The 25181-nt window shown below is 39.7% G+C and overlaps 1 non-coding gene across 1 annotated transcript in view; it reads right to left on the reverse strand.

The window, feature by feature from the left end:
* Window positions 1-835: 835 nt before the first annotated feature.
* LOC100937904 (uncharacterized) overlaps window positions 836-25181 on the reverse strand; it is a 40127-nt gene continuing 15781 nt past the window's right edge. The window contains exons 4-5 of the transcript XR_010141752.1: window positions 5806-5955; window positions 836-1355 (exon numbers count right to left, since the gene is read on the reverse strand). This is a non-coding gene — a transcript (uncharacterized LOC100937904). The remainder of the gene's footprint in view (window positions 1356-5805; window positions 5956-25181) is intronic.

The raw sequence follows: 25181 nt of genomic DNA on the forward strand, positions 1-25181 counted from the left end.
TGTGAAGATAACTCCACAATTTAGAGTCTTGGTAACTAGGAGACTAATGATACCTTTTTCACAACTTCGGTAGCACTTTGTGCTGCTCACCTGTGTCTTTTCACCTACCATCTGGTGTAGGTTATTTCTTTTTAATGAATCATTGTCTTTCTCTACAAATTGGTTATGAACTCCGTAAAGCAAGGTCTATGTGTGTCCTAGTCTATTGCTTATAACAGAATACTTAAAACTGGGCAATTTATAAAGAAAAGAAATTTATTTCTTACAGCTATGGAGGCTAAGTCCAAGATCAGGGGACCACATCTAGTGAGGACCTTCTTGCTGGGGGGGACCCTGCAGAGTCCTGAGGTGGTGCTGGACATTACATGGCAAGGGGGCTGAGTGCTAGCTAAGGTCTCTCTTCTTCTTTTATAAAGCCACCAGTCGCACTCTCATGATAACTTATTCATCCACTAATCCACTAACCCATTAATTCATGAATGGATTAATTCATTCATAAGGGTAGGATGCTTATGACCCAATTACCTCTTAAAGGCCCCACCCCTCAATGGTACTACATTGGAGTCTAAATTTCAACATGAATTTTGGAGGAGACAAATATTTAAACCATAAGAATGTCCCATCATGCTTTCCTTTTTATTTCAAAATTTGCTTACACTGAGTCTAGGCAGTGCTAGTAAGTGTTGCTAATTGGTTCATTCTTGTTGTGAGTACTTTGATGATGTTGCGGGAATGGAAGGTGGGGGAGCAAATTTTTTCCCCAGAGAATTAGAGTTACGTCAGTATTATTAGGTTATTGCTAAACTAAGTCTATTCTATAAAGAAACATAAACACTCAGATTATGCACAAATTTATTTTCATTAGTGAAATACAACCTCCATGAAAGCTCCCACACAATCTCAGTAGGCTGGTGGTACAGTGCCTTGGAAAGAGAAATCAGGAGTGACATTCAAGAGCCAGCGATCCCAGAAAACCCTCTATCTTGATGGAAAGGGCTACTTGTTTTCTGTCTCCTCATCCTCACATGTACATTCCATCTGCCTAATGCTTTCCTCTCTTACTTGAAAAACAAACAGACGTGACACACACAAAAAAGCATTTCTTGCCCCATTTCTTAGCAAGCAAGGTCAACTTATGCTGCACTCAGGCTGTGTAGTAGGTGCAGGAAAATGTTTTTGTGATTTCTTGAAGCACAGCTTTTAAACAGTGTGGCATAGATATGAAGTCCTGCAGACAGCAGCTGCAGGCAGAGTGGGCTGATATGCAGCGGGGGGAATGCATGGGAGGGCTTTCTGAGCAGTCTTTGAGCAGATGGCGGGTCTAGGCATCCGGGTGCAAATCACTCCAGTCACATCTGAAAACCAAACAAGAATTCTTTAGAACTGTGATGTCTGGACAGTGTTATTCATTCTACGGTGATATCAGAGAAAGGGCTTCCCATCTTTCCTTCTGAGTAGACCCCCCCTCCAAAAAAAATCCTAGAGCAATAGCAAGAGTCAAGAAGTCCAAGGTTAAGCAAAAGGAGTAACATTGGCTGGAGGCTGGGGTCCTAGAAAAGGAAAGGCAAGAGACTACAAAAATGAAGAAGTGCTCATTAAGCTGAGGAATATGTCCAGGGATAGAACTGGGAAAAATCATAGAACAGATAACAGAGTGGTTAGGGAAATGATTTTAGACTTGTTAGCATCTCTCTTGTTATCTTGGATTGGTCATCTGTTCAATACACAGAAAATAAAGGACTTCCTAGAATGATATAACAGAAAGATCAGTAGCTCTCTTAACAGACAGGCTTAGGTTTAAACCTCACACTCTGCGGGTGATCTTGGCAAGTCACTTCACTTTATCGGGCCTGGGATGCTTCATCTATGAAAGAGGCAGGATGATATCTACTCCTAGGGTGTTATGAGGATTAAATGAGATAATGTAGGAGAAGCTCAGCTCAGCTCAGCATGGCTTGGCAAACAGGGGGCGTTCAATAAGTATGTGCTCTTTTTCTCTCTTCCCTCTTCTCCTTTTCTCATAGGAGATAGGGCTCACATAGACCTATAAAGGCAGAATTCTTTCACAGGCTGCCTTTAGGCAGAGAGAACAGAGCTTGGTCAAGAACTGTGAAGGGCTGAAACTTTATACTACTTGTAAGCTCACAAGATAACCTGACAGATTCATGGATGCTGGCAGAAGACACAAGATTCCTGGGTCAGAGACAATGGACTTTACACACAGCACAGCAAGCAATATGAGTATTAGCATATTTGCTTTGACCCTCCAAGCCCCAATTGCCACAGAACAATGTGAAGAGAGCCAGGCAATACCTGCACACACTGTGGGGTGACTTATGAGAGAGAAGCCCTGAGTATAGAAAACCCAAATCTTGCATAATGGACCGTAAGTGCACCTGCCCTATGCTCCAGCCCAGCTCCATTTTTCCATATATGTTTCCACTATGGAAACATCCTTAAAAAGAGAGCCCAGCACGAGGACTGTCAGCACCTGCCAGATGTAAAAATGTAAGACACATGGAAAATTGTCTCCCAAAAGGCATAACAGAAATAATCCCTTTCCTTCCTGTCCTCTTACCAGGTTCATTAGCAGTGGCAGGCTTTCTGCACAACATTACTTTTCCCTGTGAACATGCAGTCTCACACATCCCACACCCCCCGTGTTTCCCTCTTTATCTCTTCTCCCATTAACATAAGTGCTCAAGCACCTCATCAAGAACTTTCTATTCCCATTTTGACCTTTTTAGAGAAGTGCCAGAGCCCACAGTTGGGGAGGCTGCTGGCCTGACCAAAGGACAGGGCTTTTCTCTGGGAATCTCGTTTAAAGTTTTATGAAAAACATAATAAGAGAGGAAGAAGGGAGGAGGTCAAGGGAGAGAATGAGACATCTCTCCTTAACTCTCTGCACTTGGGGAACATTTGATCCCAGCTTGGAGGTGAAAACGGAGCCAAGTTGGTGTCACTGAAATGAAGCAGGAAGTGTTCTGAGTCTCAGATATCTCCCTTCAGGTGCACGGGCCCAGAGCCAGCAGGATGTTTAGAGAGAGCAAGAGGCCACCTACATGGAGCTATTTGAGTGACACCAAAACATCTTCCTGCACCTGATATTTCCATTATGGTCTCTTCTCCAGCAAAGGCATGATCTAAAAAGGACACTGTTCCAATATAAATATGCCATCTGGGAGAAACAATTTCCACTATTTATAAATGCTTCCAGAGGTGGCCTATTCATTTAATGCCCTTATTTTAGTACAGCTACGTGCTAGACATTGTGTTAGCCACTGGGCTTCAAGGGGGATCAACCATATGTCTTGCCCTCAGGAGTCTGTAGTAAGAATCAGGAAGTATACTGGCAGTTAGGATGCAAGTGACAAGATTTATGACAAGTGAATTGAGAGAATGACATAGGAACATAGACAAGGGGCATTTAATCTTATTTTGGAAGATTAAGAGATGTTTTTCAGTGGAAGCTAAATGTAAACTGAGACTCTGTATGTTGAGTCTTTCTTAGCTGTATTTTAGAGGTGAAGAAATGGAAGTTTAAAAAGTCTAAATGTCTTACCCAATGTTATATGGCCTGGGAGTGACAAAGCCAAGACTCAGACATACTATATTTTAATATTTGCTTTATCGTGGGTTTTCCCATGTGTATTAACATATTGGTTTATCTAGGCAGCTAGGGCCTTAGGAGACAAGACCTCTGAGAGACAAGTCCTAGTGGTGATGGGAGGTGCAGGAGTGTGGAGAGGGTTGGGGTGAAGATGATTATGTGGAGTGGGGGTAGAGAGAGGGTGATGCTGCTTGGGAAAGTCTTCCCAGGGGTGGGGTGCTGGTGTAATGAGGGATTTTGGAGGAGTGATCGATGAGGCCTGAAGACAGTGGAGAGTGTGAAGTTTCTTAGGGAGAAAAAAAGAGGAAGAAAGAGGGTGGGGGGAGGAGGAGGAGGAGGGAGGAAAGGAAAAGAAGATTAGGAGGACTAGGAGGTAAAGGAAAAGGAGAAGGGGGAAAAGGAGAAGGGGAAAAAGGAGAAGGAAAAGGATAATTAAGAATGAGATCATATCTTTTGCAGGAACATGGATGGAGCTGGAGGCTATTATTCCTTAGCAAACTAACACAGCAACAGAAAACCAAATACTGCATGTTCTCACTTATAACTGGGAGCTAAATTCATGATGAGAACTCATGAACGCAAAGAAGGGAACAACAGATATTGGGGCCTGCTTGAGTGGGGAGGGTGGGTGCAGGGAGAGGAGTAGAACAAAATAACTATTGGGTACAATGCAGATTATGAAAGTCTGCACAAAAGACTCCCATGACACGAGTTTACCTATATAACAAACATGCATATGTACCCCAAACCTAACACAAAAGTTAAACAAAAAGGATAATTAAGGAGAAGTTGTGATAGAAAATTTGATGTGAGCAGCAAAATCTAACTTTCTCTGTTTTATAATTGTATCCAGTGCTACATGAGTTAGTCATAGCCACTATTCCAGGAAGCAGGAGGCTAACACCTTCTTTGTAAAGAGGGAGAATTCAATCAGAGCCTCAACACAAAGCCCACTGCTGATTGGGTTCTTCACAGGAGCCTGAATTAGTAGTTCTTCCAGTCCTTTCAAACACTACTACCCCACCCCATCTTGTCAAGGTTTGCTCTGTTCTAGAGGGAAGTAAAGGAACAGGTGTTAAGAACCAGCTTCCCCACTCTACTTTGACTCTACAGGCGCCTGCAGTTTCCTAGGACTGACCTTAGCATTTGGAATGAGCATAGTGTCCTGTAGAGTGCAGGGTCAGTGCATTTCTGAAATAACAACCAAAGAAAGTAAAAAGGGTTTTGAGTTGGACCAGGGCTTATATCATATGCTATGGTTCAAAGCTTTCCTCCTAGTCTTAAAGCCAAGCCAAACTCATTTGGGTTTCAAATATCACCATTTAGCAGTCCATTGGCCTGAGCCTCCTTCTCTTGACCGAACTCTCATCCAACCTAGGCAACATTTGGATTCAATTTGATAGAAAATGTGGGTGAGCTTCTTGCCAAATTCTTATGAATCTGTGTCAAACTCAGTGATTTAGGCTAAGATTTGGGGTGTGGCTGAGTCCCCGGAGGAATTCTGTGATTGCATAATTCACAGAAAGTGAAGCAAAGGGTATTTTCAAAACTATTTCCAAGGAAGTGGACTCTGTAGAATCTCAGTCTATGGAGATTAAGATTTTGGAGACTTCACCACAGAATTTAAGTCTTTTCACAGTACATAATGGTCTTTTGGGGATGTTTACCCATCTGTTCATTTTTCTCCCCCATCACTCTACCATATAGGTTATTATCCATTTGAACCAAAGGAAACCAGTACATAGGAATGATCCATTACTTAACTCAAGGTCAAGAGGTAAGAAAATGGCTGGACTAGGCTATAGGCCTGGCTCAATGAATCCTGTTGTACAGAGGCTACCAAAACCTTGATCTCTGACGCTTTCAAAGATGGTAATTTTTTTTCTGTCATTACAAGACAGGTTACTACAGCAACAACATACAAGCCACAATAAATACAGGGTATTGAGACTGTTTCCTGGGAAATTGACTCTGAGGTGGAGATTTGCATGTAGGGAGTTATCAGGAGTGCTCTCGGGGATGATACTCATGAGAGAGTGAAGGAAGCAGGACTGGGCAAAGGGAAAAGCTGGACAGTGGGGCATGTACAAGAGAGGGCTACCCAGATCCCTTGGGGCGTTCTGGAGCTCTGATAGCCATTCGCAGTTGTTTAACACTGTGGCAAATGATCTGGACAGACATTAGTTAAGAGTTACCTCTGGAGAGTAGACATGACCTTGGACTAGGAAGTTCTCTTTGGCAGAGAGCAATTTTCATGGAAGGCTCAGCTGTGTGAGGTTAGCAGCCAATATTCCTGGCAGCTGGAGTGCCTTGGTCCTCAAGGAGGTGGTGCCCCACAGCATCCACTACAGGAAGGGAAATAGAATTGTACATTGAAAACCCAGAGTACCACAGCCAGTTTCATAGAGGTCATGTCCATAGTGATGTGAAATTGCTCATAGGAGCTAGAATGGGGCCTAGAGATATCTAAGGCTCCACAGACTAAAGAGACAAACACCCAGCAAATGCTAAGGGTGTGTAGGAGTAAACAACTATGGCTTTTGCATTTTTATACAGGGGGTAAAATCAAGTTTGACAGAGTAAAAGATAATGAGGGAAGAGAAGATGTCAAAGAAGAAATCAAAGACAAAAAAGTCTGCAAGGGAAAAGGAATGTGATTTAGCTAAGATGAGTGTGGAAACTTCCAGAACAAATTGAAGACACATAATCCTTGAGTTATATTTTGTAAACATCCTGGAATCCCTACTTTCTTCCCAGAAGCTACTCTAAGGCTTCCCAGAAGCTTGGCCTTGGTGCTAACGTCATACCCTAAAGCTGGCCTAGCTAGCAGCTGATCACTGGAGTAGGAGTTAGGACCCCTGAGTTTTTAGGGATCCACTTGAGCAATAGGGTGGCCTTGGACTAATAAATTTGTTTTTGTTACCTATTCTTTTCCTCTCCTTCCAGTACTAAAATTACTGAAAAATGTGCCCATTGTTTTATACCAAATTACTAGGTGAGTATTTCAATTTTCTAAAACATGAAAACATGAGGGGTTTTAAAAATGGCTTCCTTCTCTCTTCCCTTCGCTCTCTCATTTCTGTCCCTAACTCTGATTTTTTATGACAAGATTATGATGCTATTTTGTTTTTTTGTTGTTACTATTTTCATTTTCGCTTACATTTTTTTCTCCTTGAGCAGATTCTCTTTTCAGATCAACTCGAGGTTCTCTGAACACATCTGGTACGCTCTTAACTTTACCTGCTAGAAGTATTCCCAACACTTGGAATTCCATCCCATCTACATCAGAGCTGTCAACAAAATGGTATCCAGTTGTTAAGGCCCATCTCAATAGCAGTGTGCACTTGGTTCCTTACTCACGTCATACGCAGCATGTTGAAATTGAAATTGCCCACTGACTTCCATTTGGTCATTCATTAGCCTTTTCTGAAATCTCTTGTTTTTTGTTCCCATCCTGATGTGATTTGACCCTGCTCTGCCATTTCTTATATCTTCTTGTCTCATTCTGCCTTACTGTATAGTCACGTGGTTTCTCATTCTATTCTATTCATCTGGTTTCTATTTTAAACTGAAAACTCCGGAGGGCAGAGATTATATCTAAATATTATTAGATTTTTTTCTTGCAACACAATACCATGATATATATATATACACACACACACACACACACATACACAGGCACGCATACATATTATACATACATACATATGAGCAACCTAGTAGTCAGACCTCATAAATATTTAATTGAATTTACTTTCTAAGAACAATGAGGGGAAACCAGGAAAACATTCAAATAATGAAAAGCTTGATACCCATTAACTTCTGACTCTTAACTTAGTTATCCAAACTGAGTGAGACAGTCCTGAGCTCAAAGTTAGCTGCTCACAGTGACTAGCTTTGTGACCTTAAATTAATAATGAGCCTGTATGAGCCTTAGTTTTCTCATCTGTAAAATAGGAATGATAATTGTAACTACCATGGTAGATAGGACAGTAGTACATAGCCTGGCATTTTATAAATCTACACATGTTCAATTGAAGAAGGTTGAAGCATGGAGCTGGAGTACATTAGCTGAGAACTGAGTCCCCTTGGCCCCAGCAACAGATCCTGACTCCTTCACATAGTGCCAGTGCCACTGGGCTGTGAGAAGTAAAGAACGTTGAGGTCATTTATTTTTGACACCAAAGTTCTCTTTGATACCAGTTTTAACTCTTCTGAAGAGGATAACTAGATTTTTTTTAATGTGGACCAAAAAATTGTCCACATGAATTTATAAAACGGAATTATATTCTGGTCAGCCCTTAATTATTCATAGGAGCATTTCCACTTCTAGATTATCAGTGGAATTCTTTTCCCTTATTTTTCGGGCTGCCTTCTCCCTGCCACCCAGCATGTGGCTGGGCCACATCCCCCAGTGCAGGCTTAGGGAATGCAAACTCATTTTAACCTTTTCCTGAGCAGAACATCACTGGGAAGAAAAATTGGAACCCCCCAAAAGCAATACAAAGCATTCCAAAGTAAAATATAAGAAACATTTTGATTGTTTTTCTGTTTTGGATTATCTGTGCCACTATTCATTTCCCTTTTTTGTGGATAATCAAGAACTAGATGTATTATGGTTAACAAGACTTGAAAATTGCTGAGAAAACTCTGCAGGGCATTGAAGCATTTTAAAGGTAAAATTCATAATCCTCAACATTTACACTTGATAGCCCATGCTACCCTGGAGGAGGGGAGTAGAGTAGGTAGATAGCAGCAATAGTTGCAACTGAAGATTTCTTTCTTTTTCCCCCCCAGGGAAAAAAAGCAGCTTCAGCTGTTTCAAATCATATGATTTGAATAATGATTAAAATCAGATAAGGCCCCCAAGACAGAGAGAAAAGGAAAAAGAAACTCTATCTTGCACTGCAAATATTTTTTTTTACATCAACTTAAATTTTTAAGAAAGGAAAGATTGTTTTCTTTTTTAGCCAAGGAATTTCTTCATTGCATTCAGCCAAATATAGGTTCCACACCCTTTTCTAACTCCAGCCATGTGAATGTCCTGATAAGCACACGGCAAAAAATAAGCTAAGTGAAACATTCTCATTGCCTCATGATCTCTAGAGTCTATGTCATCAAGGCACTCATCCAAATATTGCAAGTGAGTTATCTTGAACTTCAGTTTTGAGGAACCCAGAGCCACCTCCTCAGTCATGGAGGGCCTCTGGGATCCAGAGGGAGCTTATAATGAATGTAAGGATTTGAGCTGGGAGTCAGAACACTTGAGCCCCTTCCTTGGTTGTATACTCCTAGGTCAGCTCCAACCAGACCTTAAAAGAGTTAGAAGATCACACCCACTGCTTTTTTCTTCATAGGATTCAATTCCATGCAAACAATGCAATTTTATTTGTCTAGTTTTAAAATGCAGGAGGCACAAGTGACTAAGATATAGGATCCAAAGCTGAGGGCAGTGCAGTTCCTCCCCTCAAAGAGCTCACGGTCTAATACAAGAGACAGATTATTATCACTATTGCACAGAGAGATTTGCCCACTCTCTCTAACACAATTGCGTTTTACTGGTTGCTAAGAGTGCAGTGGGAACACAGAGTAGGTGTTCTGAATGGCATTTTAGGGCAGCCCACAAAGGCTGCATGAAAAGTTGATATTTAAACCGGGCTACGAAGAATAAATAGAATTTTGACAGATAGAGGAAAAAGAGTGAGACTTTCAAGCCGTCAGCTGATGTTTCTAAGAGAAACCTCTGGCCAAGGGACACTAAGAGGTAATACTGGACAAACTCAGTAAGGAACTGATAAAAAGGTCTTCAGAAGGTGATAGGAAGAGGCTGGCGATCAACAAGTGAGAGGGCTTACAAATATCAGCCTTAACCACCACCCTATTGTGCTTCTACCAGGTACAGTCCCATCTCTCCTTCCATGAATTCCTTTCTCTAGAGGAAATTGACAGTTCTCAGGAGAAGTCCTGATTCCCCCAACCCCACCAACCTTTGCTACCTCTGGGATTACTATTGTTATTTTACATAACAAAAATGACAACAGTATAAGTTACTCTGCCTTACCTAACAATGATAAGAATAACAATAGCTATCATTATTTAGCATTTATTATATGTTACGCATTTGTGCTTAGCATTTTACATATAAAATGTCATTCAATCTTTGCAACAGCCCTTTGAGTTACGTACTTTTATTAACACACTATATTTCACTGCTGAGGAAATTTAGACTTGGAAACTTTAAGTAATGTGCCCATGGCCACTCAGCTAGTACAGTTGAAACTCAAGTTTCTCTAGTAATCTCAAAGCCCGTTTTTAGTCTCTACATCATCTGGTCTCTCTAGGAATTTCATTCTCCCATAACAATAATATCATAGTTTTATATAGTGCTCTACAAATGCATACAAAGTTTATTCCTTTTTATTTGTTCATTTAACTGCAATAGCCTTCTGTTGTTATTTTAATGTTTCATTTTTAAAAATTAACTTATTTTTAATTGACAAAATTTGTATTTGTTTATTGCTCTCTCCTTGAGAATGGAGATGTTTAGTAAATATAAATTAAAGGGAAGAAAGGAAAAGGGAGAAAGTTTGGAAAAGAGGAGGAAGGAAGAGGAAGGGAGGAAGGGAGAGAAAGAAAAGGGAAGAAAGGAAAAAAGAAAGAAAGTATAGAGGAGAAAAAAATAACATTTTGCTTTATCCATCACAAGGTTGATGGCTGATACCTTTATAACCAAAGACAGATTAACAACAGAGAAGCATAACAAACATCTTTAATGTATGTTTTATGTGACACAAGTCTTCAAAAAGGAAGACCCAAAGACCCAGGAGAAACTGTATTTTTATGCTTAGGTTTGATGATGAATGTGGAGGCATGATTGGACAAAAAGGGGGTATGACTTAAAGATAACCTGGAGGGCACTTAGTAAGGCCTGATTCTTCAGATTCTTCTTAGTCTCTCTGTGGAACATTCCTTCTCTCTGGATGTAGGGCAGGACACCTGTCACATGAGGGTCTTCAAGAGAGGTCAGAAAGAACTTTCTGCTTCTGTGGTTTTCTCTGTTTCCTTCAGCTTAAAATACTCAGCATGCCAACATGCCATATTTGGGGGGTGGAATTTCCTGCACTCTGTCAAAAAAAGAAGGGAAAAAAGGAAGGAAGAGAGGAAGGAAAGAAAGAGGAAAGAAGAAGGGAAAGATGGGAAGAAGGAGGGAAGGAGGCAAAAGAGAGAGAGGAAGGACAATTTTCTGATAAATAAATCGAAGATCAGAGAGCTGAAGCAACTGGACTGGAGTTGTGACAAGTCAATTACAATACCAGGATCAGAATCCAGCTTATGGATTCCTGATGTGACCATCTTTTCACTGGATTGTTGACTTTGGTGATAAAGGTCCAGTTTTTTTTAATATATATAAACACAGGTGAAGAGAGATTTTTAAAGTTCAGTTTTTATCTTTGGTTATCAGAAACAGTAGCATAGTGAGGTAAAAGAGTTAGCTTTAGGACAAAAATGAACTCTCTGCAGGAAAAATGGTGTCTGACCTTACAAATTAAAGTCACATGACTTAGGGCCTATTATTCCACAGCAACAGTCACATACTAAGCATTACACAAACAGATGGAGGGGGTGAAAGACGACTTAATGAGAAATGCATGAGAGGAATGTGAGACATGCATAAAGAAGGAGCATTAAATACCTAGGATAACAGCTATGGCTAAGCTACTCTGAGTTAGGATAAAATAGGATAGGCTAATAAAGGAGTCAAGAATGAAGAATTCATTCTGCATGCCAAGGGGAAGAAACTTTGTGATTGAACCATACTCTGGGACCTTCTCAAAGAATATTCCTCATCCCATCTCAATACTTATCCCCTCCCTTGAATTCTTTGACTGTGAAATTCTTTTATAAACAAGTTTATAATGATCAAAAGGATATTATGACATCAATTTTAAGGAAAAAAATCACCTATGCATGATGGGAAGGTGAAGTAGAAGTTGTATTGATATTAAGTTGGAAAAATGGTAAGGAAGGTGGGCAGAAAAGGAATCACTCCATGGGGAAAAATTAAGCAATTGGCTGAGGAGATGTGAATCTGCCTGGATCATCCGTTCTCACCAAGCCTCAATCCAATAGCAGTTCTAATCCTGTCACCTCCACACAGTGTCCACAGCCTAACAAAATTTTTCTTGGATGGGAAACCACTATATTCTTTACTGAGGTCTTCACCCTGAAAATTGACTTAACTCTGAAATATTAGTAAGATAAATGTTATCAGTGGAAAAATTCCCTGAGCTCATTCTATTCTCTATACATTCTTTCTTTTCTTTTCTTTTTTTCTTTTCTTTTCTTTTCTTTTTTTGAGATGGAGTCTCGCTCTGTCACCCAGGCTGGAGTGCAGTGGCATGATCTCAGCTCACTGCAATCTCTGCCTCCCGGGTTCAAGCGATTCTCCTGCCTCAGCCTCCCAAGTAGCTGGGGCTACAGGTGCATGCCACAATGCCCTGCTAAGTTTTTGTATTTTTAGTAGATACAAAAATATCTACTATATTTTCACCATGTTGGCCAGGATTGTCTCGATCTCATGACCTTGTGATCTGCCTCCCTCCGCCTCCCATAGGGCTGGGATTACAAGCGTGAGCAACCGCGCCCGGCCACTATTCTCTATACATTCTTCTTATTTAGATCCACTTCACTATTGTCTGTTTCAGATTATAAAATTGCTGAGTAGAACAATAATGTAATATACTCTCTATGAACTATTCCCAGCTAGGAAGCATCAATCTTTAGACAGTTCATAAAGAGGATGAAGAGGAAGATGACAATGACAATAACCAGGAGAGTGGACATGGGATTCCATAAGGGATGGGAAGAATGGCTGGAATTTTGCTACCTTGTGTATTAATAATTTAAGGCAGCATGGTATAGAGAAAAAAGCCTGGTCTTTTGAGTGTGAGATAGATATGGCTTCTCATCTTATTTCTCTTCATCCTGTGGCCACAACATAGGGTTTATTCCATGGATTTACAAGGTCAAGATTCACTTCTAACAGATAGGAACTATATCCATGCCTCAATACTTAAACTATGGATAGATTTATAAACTTCACCTTGGAAAGTCTCAGAAGTATTCTCCAACCAAGCTAAAAAAAAAAAAAAAAAAAAAAAAAAAAAAAAAAGCAAATGGCTGCCGACTTAATGGAAAAATATAACAAAACAATAACCTGGAGACAATATCTAGGAGGGAACAATTCTGGGAGGCATTTCTTTTTTCCCCACCTGACTTCAGAGCGGTGGCAAGTATTCACTGGGAGGCATCACTTTAAGCCAGGTACAAAAACAGGCTCCAACTACGAAAAGTGCATTTTCCTAACAAAAGTATTCCAAGCAACCTCCCTGTACACGGCACATTTTCTGAAAATCAATCAAGCCCTCTCATTCAGCTGAAGTCCAATCGCATTGTCTGTCCCTTCCTCCAGAAGCCGATTTCTGCCAGGTAGAAAATTAAGTTTCCTTTACTCTTCTTTCAGACACAATGCTTCAGCATCGCAGAACTGTTGTTCTTTGTGGGAAACCGACTTCCTGTCTCAATAAACAAGCACACACAGGCTTTTCTGGACACATAATGGAGCCTTTTTTATTTTATACAAAAATCATTCCACACTTAACACATCAATGAAGCCACTTAAGCTCTACTGCATCTGAATTAAAGAGGAATTGTGTGATCAAAGGGTGTGAAAAGAACCACACAGGGCGTTCTTCAGATCCTCTACTTTTGTTACATTTGATACATAACAAACCCAATAAATATGCTTATCCCAGGACCTAGTTTCATTATCTCATACCCTTAAGCCTGGCGAAAGTATGTCTGTACTGCCCTTCGTTCCACAGTGTCCGTTTTATACTGACAGTTTTGGTGAAAAAGTGAAAATTATTTGACATGTGGGTGAGATTGGAGGAATGAAGTGGTTTTCCCTTTAGGTTTTGTTTGTTTCTGTTTCACTAACTATAAATGCATATTTATATGTTTATGTGTGTGTATAAATACATATCTACATGTATCTATCTATATACACACCCAAAAGAACTATACATAAAAATATGTAATATATATATTACAGATATAAAAGCATGTACATTTCTCAAGTTAATATTACACATAAAATGATAACACAGGAAATTTCTTTTTCTTACCAAATATTTGAATATAAAGCAAAAAAGACATGATGAAAATTCTCCAGTGCCTAGAATTGAATAGGTGAATAGGACATACTGTAATCCTTTTATACCTTTTCGTGCTATGAACATAGCTTCTGTGAAGGTTACTAGGTATTTAACATTAGCTGTATTTTTTTAGCATCATGCATTGTATGAGATTTGGAAAATTCCTAGAGAGTTCAGGCATCCTCATAAGCCATATATCACAACTACAAATATATTAAAGTACATTTTGTGAATAATAATTCAAATACCGTAAAAATGTGTCTTCCATGCAGTTGAAAAAAGTCATGAAATGCAAAATATGCAGTCAATGAATTAAAGTTGATTGAACACGTTATTTCAATTTACGCAATCCAATCAATACTGAATTGAGATTTATTCCTTTAGCTATCATTTGTATAGCTCTAGTGAATTGTTGAACAAGAACCCAAAATTGTTTAGATAGAAATCCCATCAATGAAGAAGTTCAAATTGCAATTAGTTCAAATATAATCTGTGGAATGCCAATTATGAGTTAGCCGGTATTCCAGGTACAGAGGAGTCAAAGATTAAAAAGGCATGTCTCCTACTGTACTCATAGTCCAGTAAGAAGGAGACAACTGCAGACAAAAGATCCCCATGCAAAGTGTGATGGTAATTTTCATGAGGTGCCCTATTGGAGTGTAGTGGAAGAAACAACTAATTTAGTATAGAGAAGTCAGCAATGACTTCCCCAAAGGAGTTTATATTTGAGCATGGTTTTAAAAATGGATGCAAAGATTAGAAGTTTATCAGACAGAAAAATTGGAAGAAAAATATCAGGTAGAATGCAAAGAAGCCAAGACATCCTTGAAAACATGAAAAAGCATCAAGGGCTCTTAAATTGGTGCATAGTCTATATGATTGGATTGTCGAGTTTATAAAGTGAAGAGAAGCTGCAGATGAGGCTGGGCCATTAAAGCATCCAAACTGTACCCTTGTAAGTAACCAGGAACCAAGTAAGATCTTAACAGATCAGAGTGACTTGAATTAGATGTTCTATTTTGTGTCTAGATACAGTGAGGTGTCCATACTAATCAACCCTTTGAATAATTATTCAGATCTGGTTGTATTGGTCTAAATAATTTAGCCAGTTGCATTTTTCTTTCTCAGTGCTCAGTTGTTTGGCATTGCATATGCCGGCCATGCAGATAATGGGCTGAAAGGTTTGGTTTACATGCAGATGTTTTCAATGTTGTGTAGACAATCACAAACACTGAAAGGAAAAATATTCCAAGGGGGTGAAAGTCCCTTTACCATGCTTTCCAAATACGTCATCATTGATGGTATCAGTAATAGCAATTCAACTTTGTTTAAACACAGTTAATATCAGTTAATATCAGATGACCATCTGTTTTCTGCTACAGTATATATCATACAAACCTTTCCATGGAGCCTATGGACTGTTCTCTATTGCATAGACAAATAAAGCTCAATAAATAACCATAAAAATGAAAACATATTGATGCAGTTGTACATTCTCTTCTTGATTAATTCTGTGTGTGTATATACCCAAGGTCCAGACATACCCAATCTGGCTTTCTCTGTGGAAAATATAAATCAATAAGTGCTTTTCCCCCTTCACTAACCCTATCCTGAATTTCCTGTCAACTTCCACTCACACTCACATAAAAAAATGATTCATTTTGCTTTCGAATGATATACAGAGTCTCCTTTTTCCTTGTTTTTATCTGGGGTTTATTTGTCCTTGAATTGTATGGCTGCACTTGATGTCATGGTTTAAATGTGGTCTAAGGCAAGATCTTTCACTCAACAGCCCATAAGAATTTGAAAATAATGAGAATGGAATTTTCTAGTAAACAAATGCTGACAAACATGCCACTTAGCTGTGATAAGCACAGAAAAACCACGTTCATTGGCTACGAGGGAGAGAGCTCGGGAAATAGAAGAAAATTTGTCCACGTTCATTTAAAAAATAATGTGACTCCACCATGAATTTTTCAAGATCTGAGCATGAAGGGGCCTGTACATTCATTTAATTAACATATTTAAAGGATGAAGTGACAAACAGAAGGATTTTCAGAGGAAAACAATCAAGAAAGTGGAGGTATTAGAAGCTATATTTTATGAGGAGAAGTAGAAAGAGCCAGGAAGCTTTCACCTACAGAGAATTATCAATCATGGAAATCTCCACAGATGGGTCCCCAAACTCACCGAGTTATGTGGGATAAAAGGATTTCACTTACTCTGCATATCTTTAAAAGGAAGCATGGCTGGAAGAAACACAGAGATAAATATTGCTCCAATACAAGGAGAAACTTTCTAACAGTCAGAGCCATCCGTATAATGGGTAAGCTGAAGAAGCAAAGGGTTTTGTATATACAGAAGTGTTCAAGCAGATGTTGGAGCACCGTGAAGCAGGAATACAGTAATTCAAGAATTGGAAGTGTTCTTAGGTTTCTAGAGATCCCAAGTTGTAATTCGAACTCATCTCAATCTACTGATTTTCCTTAGGTTCAGCCTATTATGAACTACAGCGCTTTCTCTCCTGCTATGGTTGAATGTGTCCCCTCCAAAATTCCTATGTTGGAACTTAAGCCCTAAGGTGATATTGTTAAGAAGTGGGACCTTCAGGAGGTGAGAGCTCTGTCTTCATGAATGGGATTAACAACTTTATAAAAAGGCTAGAGGAAATTAGCCAGCCTCTTTTTTCCTTTCTATCTCTTCTGCCTTGTGAAGAAAAGGTGTTTGTCCTCTACAAAGGATGCAGCATTCAAGGCAGCAGGACCTCACCAGACAGCAAACCTGTGGTGCCTGATCTTGGACTTCCTAGTCTGCAGAACTGTGAGAAATAAATTTCTGTTATTTACAAATTACCTTCTCTCAGGCATTTTGTGACAGCAGCTCAAGCAAACTAAGATGTATCTTCAGCATCAGTCTGACCGCTGCCGCTCCTGACTTAGTCAAGCCTGAGTCAGACCTCAGTTCTGGACATCACAATTATTTTAAAGTAACAGACTTTTCCTAGATGATGATATTTGGTTGGTTTTGTTTTGATTTGTTTTTTTCAGTCATAGCTAGTAATCTGACATCAACTTCTGACTGATGCTCTCATTTGAAGATTTGACTTTAGCCTTCTTAATCTTGAACTCTATCATAGAGAGAAACAAAAAGAAAGACCTCAACCCTTCCTTGTACAGGGTCATTTCAGAACATTAAAAGATTTGAAACCCCGTCTCTACTAAAAATACAAAAATTAGCTGGGTGTGGTGGCGCTTGCCTATAATCCCAGCTACTCGGGAGGCTGAGGCAGGAGAATGGCTTGAACCTGGGAGGCAGAGATTGCAGTGAGCCAAGGTTGCGCCCCTGCACTTCAGCCTGGGTGACAGAGTGAGACTCAGTTTCAAAAAAAAAAAAAAAATCACACACACACACACAAAAAATCAGAAAAAAATCTCTTTTTTTAAAAAAAAGATTGGCATCAAAAAGAGTCATAGAGATGAATGGTGGTGATGTTTGCACATTATGAATGTATTTAGTACAACTGAACTGTACATTTAAAAATGGTTAAGGTGATAAATTTTATGTTATGTGTATTTTACCACAATTCAAAAATTAGAAGAGGAAATAAAAGGTTTAGTATGGGATTTTTGCATAGGCAATAATGCAATTTATGATTTGAATTGATCCATTCTTACTACCTTTCAAAGTGACCACTATTTTACTTGAGTGTTTTTCTTTCTAAAATCCTTGGGCCATTTTTACACATTTTAGTCTCATGCCATAAATCTGAAGCCAACCAAGACTGTATGGAGAATTGGGGAAACCTTCAAATTTCTGGTGTCGCTCATTGATCTCTTGGGTAATTCAGTCCATTAACTAGTGGCTCACGTCATCTATAGACTATTACTCACCTCAAGGCTCCTAGATTATTAACCAATACTGGAAAAATGTTTTGGGGCCAGCTTACATGCCTCTCTGACTTGTCTGCTTTGAAATTTCCCTGTAAGTCCCTAGATTTTAGTACATGAGTTATCTCCCAAAAACAAACTTCCTTGTCAAGAAAAGGAAGCTTAAACAGGTGTCAAACACGTTCATGACACTCAGCAGTTTGATGAATGGAGAGTAAATGAATCATAGGCTTATGAATTACATGACTTTCTATGTACTCACATGTCTCAACAGGAAGGGGTGACAAGTTGGAAGCTTCATTCTTGATTCTTGAAAACCAAACTTATCTGAACATGCCATTTGAGCCCGTTTAAGGTTAATATGTCCTTATTTCTAATGCTGACTGCTACCTTTTGTGGCCTTTAATTACTAAAATCTTTTCAAATTTCTAGGAAATTCACATTGGGGCTGATGGGGGTGAAAAATAAATGACTTCTGAACGTCCTTTCGAGTCAAACAATCTATTATTCTTTTTTTTTTTACTTAGGTAAGCCATACTGATTCCATAGAACAAGTCTGCTAGATCATAGCCTTACTACATACAAGGGGAAAGCTCATTACCTGTTAGTAAAAGAAAAAGAAATCAAGCAAAGAGTTTCCTTTTTCTTTTTTTTTTCTTTTTTTTTTTGAGATGGAGTTTCACTCTTGTTGCCCTGGCTGGAGTGCAATGACATGATCTCGGCTCACTGCAACCTTTACCTCCTGGGTTCAAGCGATTCTCCTGCCTCAACCTCCTGAGTAGCCAGGATTACAGGTGGCCACCACCACGCTCCACTAATTTTTTGTATTTTTAGTAGAGACAGGGTTTCACTATGTTGGCCAGGTTGGTCTTGAACTCCTGACCTCAGACAATCCACCCACCTCGGCCTCCCAAAGTGCTGGGATTACAGGTGTGAACCACCACACCTGGCCAAAGAGTTATTTTTCTTTGGAGACCTGGACAATACTGATTCTCTTAGCATGCATTTATTGAAGAACTAATGTGTGCCAAGCACTCAAGCTACAGTCTTTCCTCTAAAGGAGCTCCCAGTGTGGTCGGAAAGGGCCACAAGGGAGCAGGTAATGTTAATACACGATGAGATACTAATGACAGGAATATGCATAGTATACTCTGGGAACACAGGGGAGGGGACTCTAACCCCAAGGAGGGGTGGAAGAAGGCTGGGAAGTACTCCTAGTGGCATTGATGCTCAGGTCAAAGATGGAAGGATAAGTAAGGCAGAAAGAGAAGAAGAGTGGAGATGCTGGGAGTTTGGAGAGAGTTTAGTATGAATGTTACTTAGGGTTTCAGTTTCCAGTTGGGAATTCGGTGGGCAAGCCAAGGTTGGCAAACCAGGCCGGGGCTGTTCATGAAAGGCCTTGGATGCCAGGTTAAGAAGAGCAGATTAGGTACTGGCTTTAGTTCACATTTGGTTTCTGCTGTTATTGCTGTATCTGAGCTTGAATGCTGTTAGCATCTGGTTTAGCCACATGTCCTCAAAGAGCGTGTTTTCCTTTCACCTGTGTGTTTCTCTTAAAAATAATTTATCCTACAGGAAATAGGAGGAGGAGAGGGAGTAGGTGGGGATTTACTACTTAGTCTTAAGCCCTGGTAGAAACATTTTGACGTTTTAGTCCACAGTTCTCGTTCAACATTGGTTCAGCCCTCTGCATTCCTGGGCCTCAGTTTCTCATCTGGCAATTGAGATCACTGTGCTGTGTCTCAGATGTGCTGTGTGTCATTTGGAGAAAAGTTGTTATTTGACTACAAATGCTCTTAAGTTCCTAATCAGATTGTATGAATAATTCACAAACAACATCATCCAGGGATAAATTATATTTGGAATTTTATGTTGAACAATTCTCAAGCCAGACTGCTGTGATTCATAACAACCTTTGGTGACGTTTTCTAAGAGGTGAAGAGAAGTAAACACAAAGAGTTCTTTTTAAAGATGAGGAAAGAATTAAGGAATAAAACAGTATCAGGGAACTGGAGAGATAGACCAAAAATACAGTGGGGAATATTATATGCTTAAGAGTCATTAATACAAACAAAAAAAAAGTCCAAATTATAGCTACAGAGCAAGACTTTTTTAACACCTCCCACCCCAGTCCCTGGTTACCTATTCTCTGCATCTATTCTCTGTTTCTATTCTCTGCATCTATGATTTCAACTCTTCTAGGTTCCATACATAAATGAGCACATGTGGTATTTGTCTTTCTGTGGCTGGATTATTTCACTTAGCTTTATGCTCTCCAGGTTCATTCACATTGTTACAAATGACCAAATTTCCTTATTTTTAAAGGTTGAATAGTATTCCGTTGTGTATATGTACCACATTTTCTTTATCAATTCATCCATTAATGGATACTTAAGTTGATGCCATAGCCTGGCTACTGTGAATAATGCTGCAATAAACATGTGAGTGTAGCTATCTCTTTGACTTCCTGATTTCACTTCCTTTGGATATATATACAAAAGCAAAAATGCTGGATCATAGGGTAGTTTTAGGTTTAATTTTCGGAGGAATCTCCATATTGTTTTCCACAATGGCTGTACTAATTTGCATTTCCAGCAAGAGGAAGGTTTTTATTTGGGATCTGGTACCATTAAGTTTTATTTTATTTTATTTTATTTATTTTATTTTTGAGACGGAGTCTCGCTCTGTCGCCCAGGCTGGAGTGCAGTGGTGCAATCTCGGCTCACTGCAAGCTCCGCCTCCCGGGTTCACGCCATTCTCCTGCCTCAGCCTCCCGAGTAGCTGGGACTACAGGTGCCCGCCACCACGCCCGGCTAATTTTTTGTATTTTTAGTAGAGACGGGGTTTCACCGTGTTAGCCAGGATGGTCTGGATCTCCAGACGTCGTGATCTGCCCGCCTCGGCCTCCCAAAGTGCTGGGATTACAAGCGTGAGCCACCGCGCCCGGCCCCATTAAGTTTTAAACATTAAGCTGTAACAGATTTAGTAATATGGACAAGGACCCGTGGCTGGTGCATGACAGAGCAGGGATTCATAACTAAGTCTTTCTGGCTTCAGAGTTCTTCAACACTCTGCCTTGGTGCCTCTACTCATTGCCTCAGTGATTGATTCTGAAATAAGGACACGGTTTGCGATATGGGTACAAAGACTTTACCATACATGGGATTTTGTAAAAGGTATCTGAGAAGTGAAGTCAGTAATTCTGGGGAAATCACAACTTTCCCAGGCCTTTCCACAGGGCATGAAAGCCACTAGTTTAGTATGATGTCCTGAGCATTGGTGACACGTATGTCATGCGTCTTAGCGTAGTTTCCTGGTAAATCCATCTCAGCCCTGCAGTCATTTTCTCTTTTTTTTTTTAATTGTTTCTTTTTTTTATTATTATTATACTTTAAGTTTTAGGGTACATGTGCACAATGTGCAGGTTAGTTACATACGTATACATGTGCCATGTTGGTGTGCTGCACCCATTCACTCGTCATTTAGCATTAGGTGTATCTCCTAATGCTATCCCTCCCCACTCCCCCCACCCCACAACAGGCCCCAGAGTGTGATGTTCCCCTTCCTGTGTCCATGTGTTCTCATTGTTCAATTCCCATCTATGAGTGAGAACATGCGGTGTTTGGTTTTTTGTCCTTGCGATAGTTTGCTGAGAATGATGATTTCCAATTTCATCCATGTCCCTACAAAGGACATGAACTCATCATTTTTTATGGCTGCATAATATTCCATGGTGTATATGTGCCACATTTTCTTAATCCAGTCTATCATTGTTGGACGTTTGGGTTGGTTCCAAGTCTTTGCTATTGTGAATACTGCCGCAATAAACATACGTGTGCAGGTGTCTTTATAGCAGCATGATTTATAGTCCTTTGGGTATATACCCAGTAATGGGATGGCTGGGTCAAATGGTATTTCTAGTTCTAGATCCCTGAGAAATTGCCACACTGACTTCTGGTCCCTAAGTACTGCATGAAAAATCTGACTCATAGCAGCACTTCTTGTAACACATTCTGACTTTGTGATTAAATTTTCCTTCTTTATTTCTTGAGTGTGGAAGCAGATAAAGAAGAGAAGAGATGAGTCTTATTCAGCTGATGTTTAAGAGAAGGTCCAATTATACCTCAAAAGAAGCACTTGCATAATAAGAAAGATTATTCCCATTTTACAGAAGAAAAACCTGAAGAAGTCATATCAAGGACTTGTTTAACTATTTAGTAAGAGCTGTTATCAGAGCAAAAACAAAAATAGAAGGGCTGTTTAGATGGTGAGGAAAATTGTGCACATAGAAAAGCCTAAGGGTTCTTTTCTTCTCTTATTTATTTATTTATTTTGTTTATTTTTTTTCGAGATGGGGTCTCGCTCTGTCACCCAGGCTGGAGTGCAGTGGCACAATCTCGATTCACTGCAACTTCTGCCTCGGGGTTCAAGCAATTCTCCTGTCTCAGCCTCCTGAGTAGCTGGGATTACAGGTGCCTGCCAGCATGCCTGGCTAATTTTTGTATTTTTAGTAGAGATGGGGTTTCACGATGTTGGCCAGGCTTGTCTCATACCCTTGACCTCAAGTAATCTGTCCGTCCACCTCGGCCTCCCAAAGTGCTGGGATTACAGACATGAGCCACCCACCATGCCTGGCCTCTTCTCTTTTTTTAAAAAAAAATTTGGGGCCATGCATGGTGCCTCATGCCTGTAATCCCAGCACTTTGGGAGGCCAAGGCGGGTGGATTATGAGGTCAGGAGTTCAAGACCAGCCTGGCCAACATGGTGAAACCCCATCTGTATTAAAAATACAAAAATTAGCCAGGCGTGGTGCAGACGCCTGTAAATCCCAGCTACTCGGGAGGCTGAGGCAGGAGAATCACTTGAACCCAGGAGGTGAAAGTTGCAGTGAGCCAAGATCGCTCCATTGCACTCCAGCGTGGGGGACAAGAGCAAGACTTCGTCTCAAAAAAAAAAAAACCAAAAAAACGAAAACAAAATTGTGGTAAAATACGCATAGCATAAAATGTATCATCTTAACCATTTTTGAGTGTATGGTTCAGTAGCATTAAGTACATTCCCATTGTTGTACAACCATCACCACCATTCATCTCCAGAACTCTTTTCATTTTGCAAAACTGAAACTCAATCCCCATTAAACACTAACTCCTCATTCCTTCCATCCCCGGTCCCTGGAACCCACCTTTGTACCTTCTGTCTTTGTGAATTTGGCCACTGTGAAGTACCTCCTATAAGTGGACTCATATAGCATTTGTCTTTTTTGTAACTGGCTTATTTCACTTAGCATAATGTCTTCAAGATTTATGCATGTTGTAGCATGTGTCAGAATTTCCTTCCTTTTAAAGGCTGAATGGTATTCCATTGTATGTATCTACCACATTTCATTTGTCCATTCATTCATTTCTTCTTTGTTGTAGTTCATCTGAAAAATGCTGGCAATCTGCATTTGAGTATTTGGACGTCAGATTGGCTTGAAGGAATGGAGGTGACAGACAATACATCCCTGTGTTTTTCCAAGTTTGTTTCTTTGTCTTTGTACTTATCTGACAGCCATGGCAGAGAACCCCACCTACAAAAGTGTGAGTCAAGCTTCCTATCAGGCCTGATTTGGAAAAACCCTGTTCCTTGTATGGATCTCAAAACTTTCTTTGTCAATCCTGCCACCCAATTCAGTATTTAACTGAGTTAACATGTAGCCACATGATACTAGCCATAATACTTTTTAGACATTATGCTCAAGCATCAGATTCTGCTAAGGCTTATGGACAGGTGGGAGAGAAGAGGAACCCCAGACCACCACATTCAGACTGTTGGGTCTTGCAAGACAGTGAAGGAGCATTTGCTGCTTTCATTACCCTTACTCCAGCCCATGCAGCTGTTTCAGTGACTTCTTGCCATTCTTCTCTCCAGACTCACTCCTCTCTCACAGAGCACACCAAATCCCCCCTTTTCCTTCATGCCTCAACTACATTAAGTCCTCTCTCATAGCCCTAAAAAAAGTGAAGCACAGTGAACCCAGTAAAATGTATGCTTTAGGTTTTGTCTCTCTCTTACATTCAAAGTAAATATTAGAAATAAATTTGACTTTTCTACACTAAGGTGAATTGCCCTCAAGTTCCTAAAAACAACTGGTTTTTTTCACCTCTGTTTGACTTAATACTACAAGAACAGAGTCGGTTTCACCAAAGTTATGGTACATTGTTCCAATGGATGATCCTCCTGTATGCTAAAACAAGTCTCTTTTATTAATTTTAATTTGTATGGGTACATAATAGGTGTAAATATATTTATGGGTTACATGAGATATTTTGAAACAGGCATGCAATGCATAATAATCACATCAGGGTAAATGGGGTATCCATCACCTCAAGCATTTATCCTTTGTGTTACAAACAATCCAATTTTATTCTTTCAGTTATTTTAAAATGTACTATTAAATTATATTTGACTATAGTTACCCTGTTGTGCTAGCAAATACTAGCTTTTACTCATTCTAACTATTTTTTTTGTACCTATTAATCCTCCCCACTTCCTCCCGCTCCCCAAACACACACACACACACACTCTTCCCACTACCTTTCCCAGCCCCTGGTAATCTTCCTTCTACTCTCTATCTCCATGGATTCAATTGTTTTAATTTTTAACACCCACAAATAAGTGAGAATATGCAAAGTTTGCCTTTCTGTGCATGGCTTATTTCGCTTAACGTTAATGATCTTCAGTTCCAACCATGTTGTTGCAAGTAACAGGATCTCATTCTTTCACATGGCTGAATAGTACTCTTTCATATATATATACCACATTTTCTTTATCCATTCATTGGTTGATGGACACTTAGGTTGCTTCCAAATCTTGGCTATTATGAATAGTGCTGCAATAAACATAGAAGTGCAGATATCAGAACAATATATTAATTTTCTTTCTTTGTGGTATATACCCAGCTGTGGGATTGCTGGATTATAATGGAGCTCTATTTTTAGTTTTTTGAGGAACCTCCAAACTGTGATTGTACTAATTTACATTCCCACCAGTAGTGGGTGAGGGTTCCCTTTTCTCCACATCCTCACCAGAATTTGTTATTGCCTGTCTTTTGGATATAAGCAATTTTAATTGAGGTGAGATGATATCTAATTGTAGTTTTGATTTTCATTTCTCTGATGATTATGATGTTGAACAAATTTTTATATGCCTGTTTGCCATTTTTATGTCTTTGGAGACATGTCTATTCAAATCTTTTGTCCATTTTTTAATCATGTCATCAGATTTTTTTTTTGATAGGGCTGTTTGAGCTCTTTATATATTCTGGTTATTAATCCTTGGTCAGATGGGTAGTTTGCAAGTATTTTCTCCCATTCTGTGGATTGTCTCTTCACTTTGTTGATATTTTCCTGTGCTGTGCAGGAGCTTTTTAATGTGATGTGGTCTCATTTGTCCATTTTTGCTTTGGTTGCTTGTGTTTGTGGGCAT

Source organism: Pongo abelii, chromosome 9 (genome assembly GCF_028885655.2).
Source record: "Pongo abelii isolate AG06213 chromosome 9, NHGRI_mPonAbe1-v2.0_pri, whole genome shotgun sequence".
NCBI classification, from domain to species: Eukaryota; Metazoa; Chordata; class Mammalia; order Primates; family Hominidae; genus Pongo; species Pongo abelii.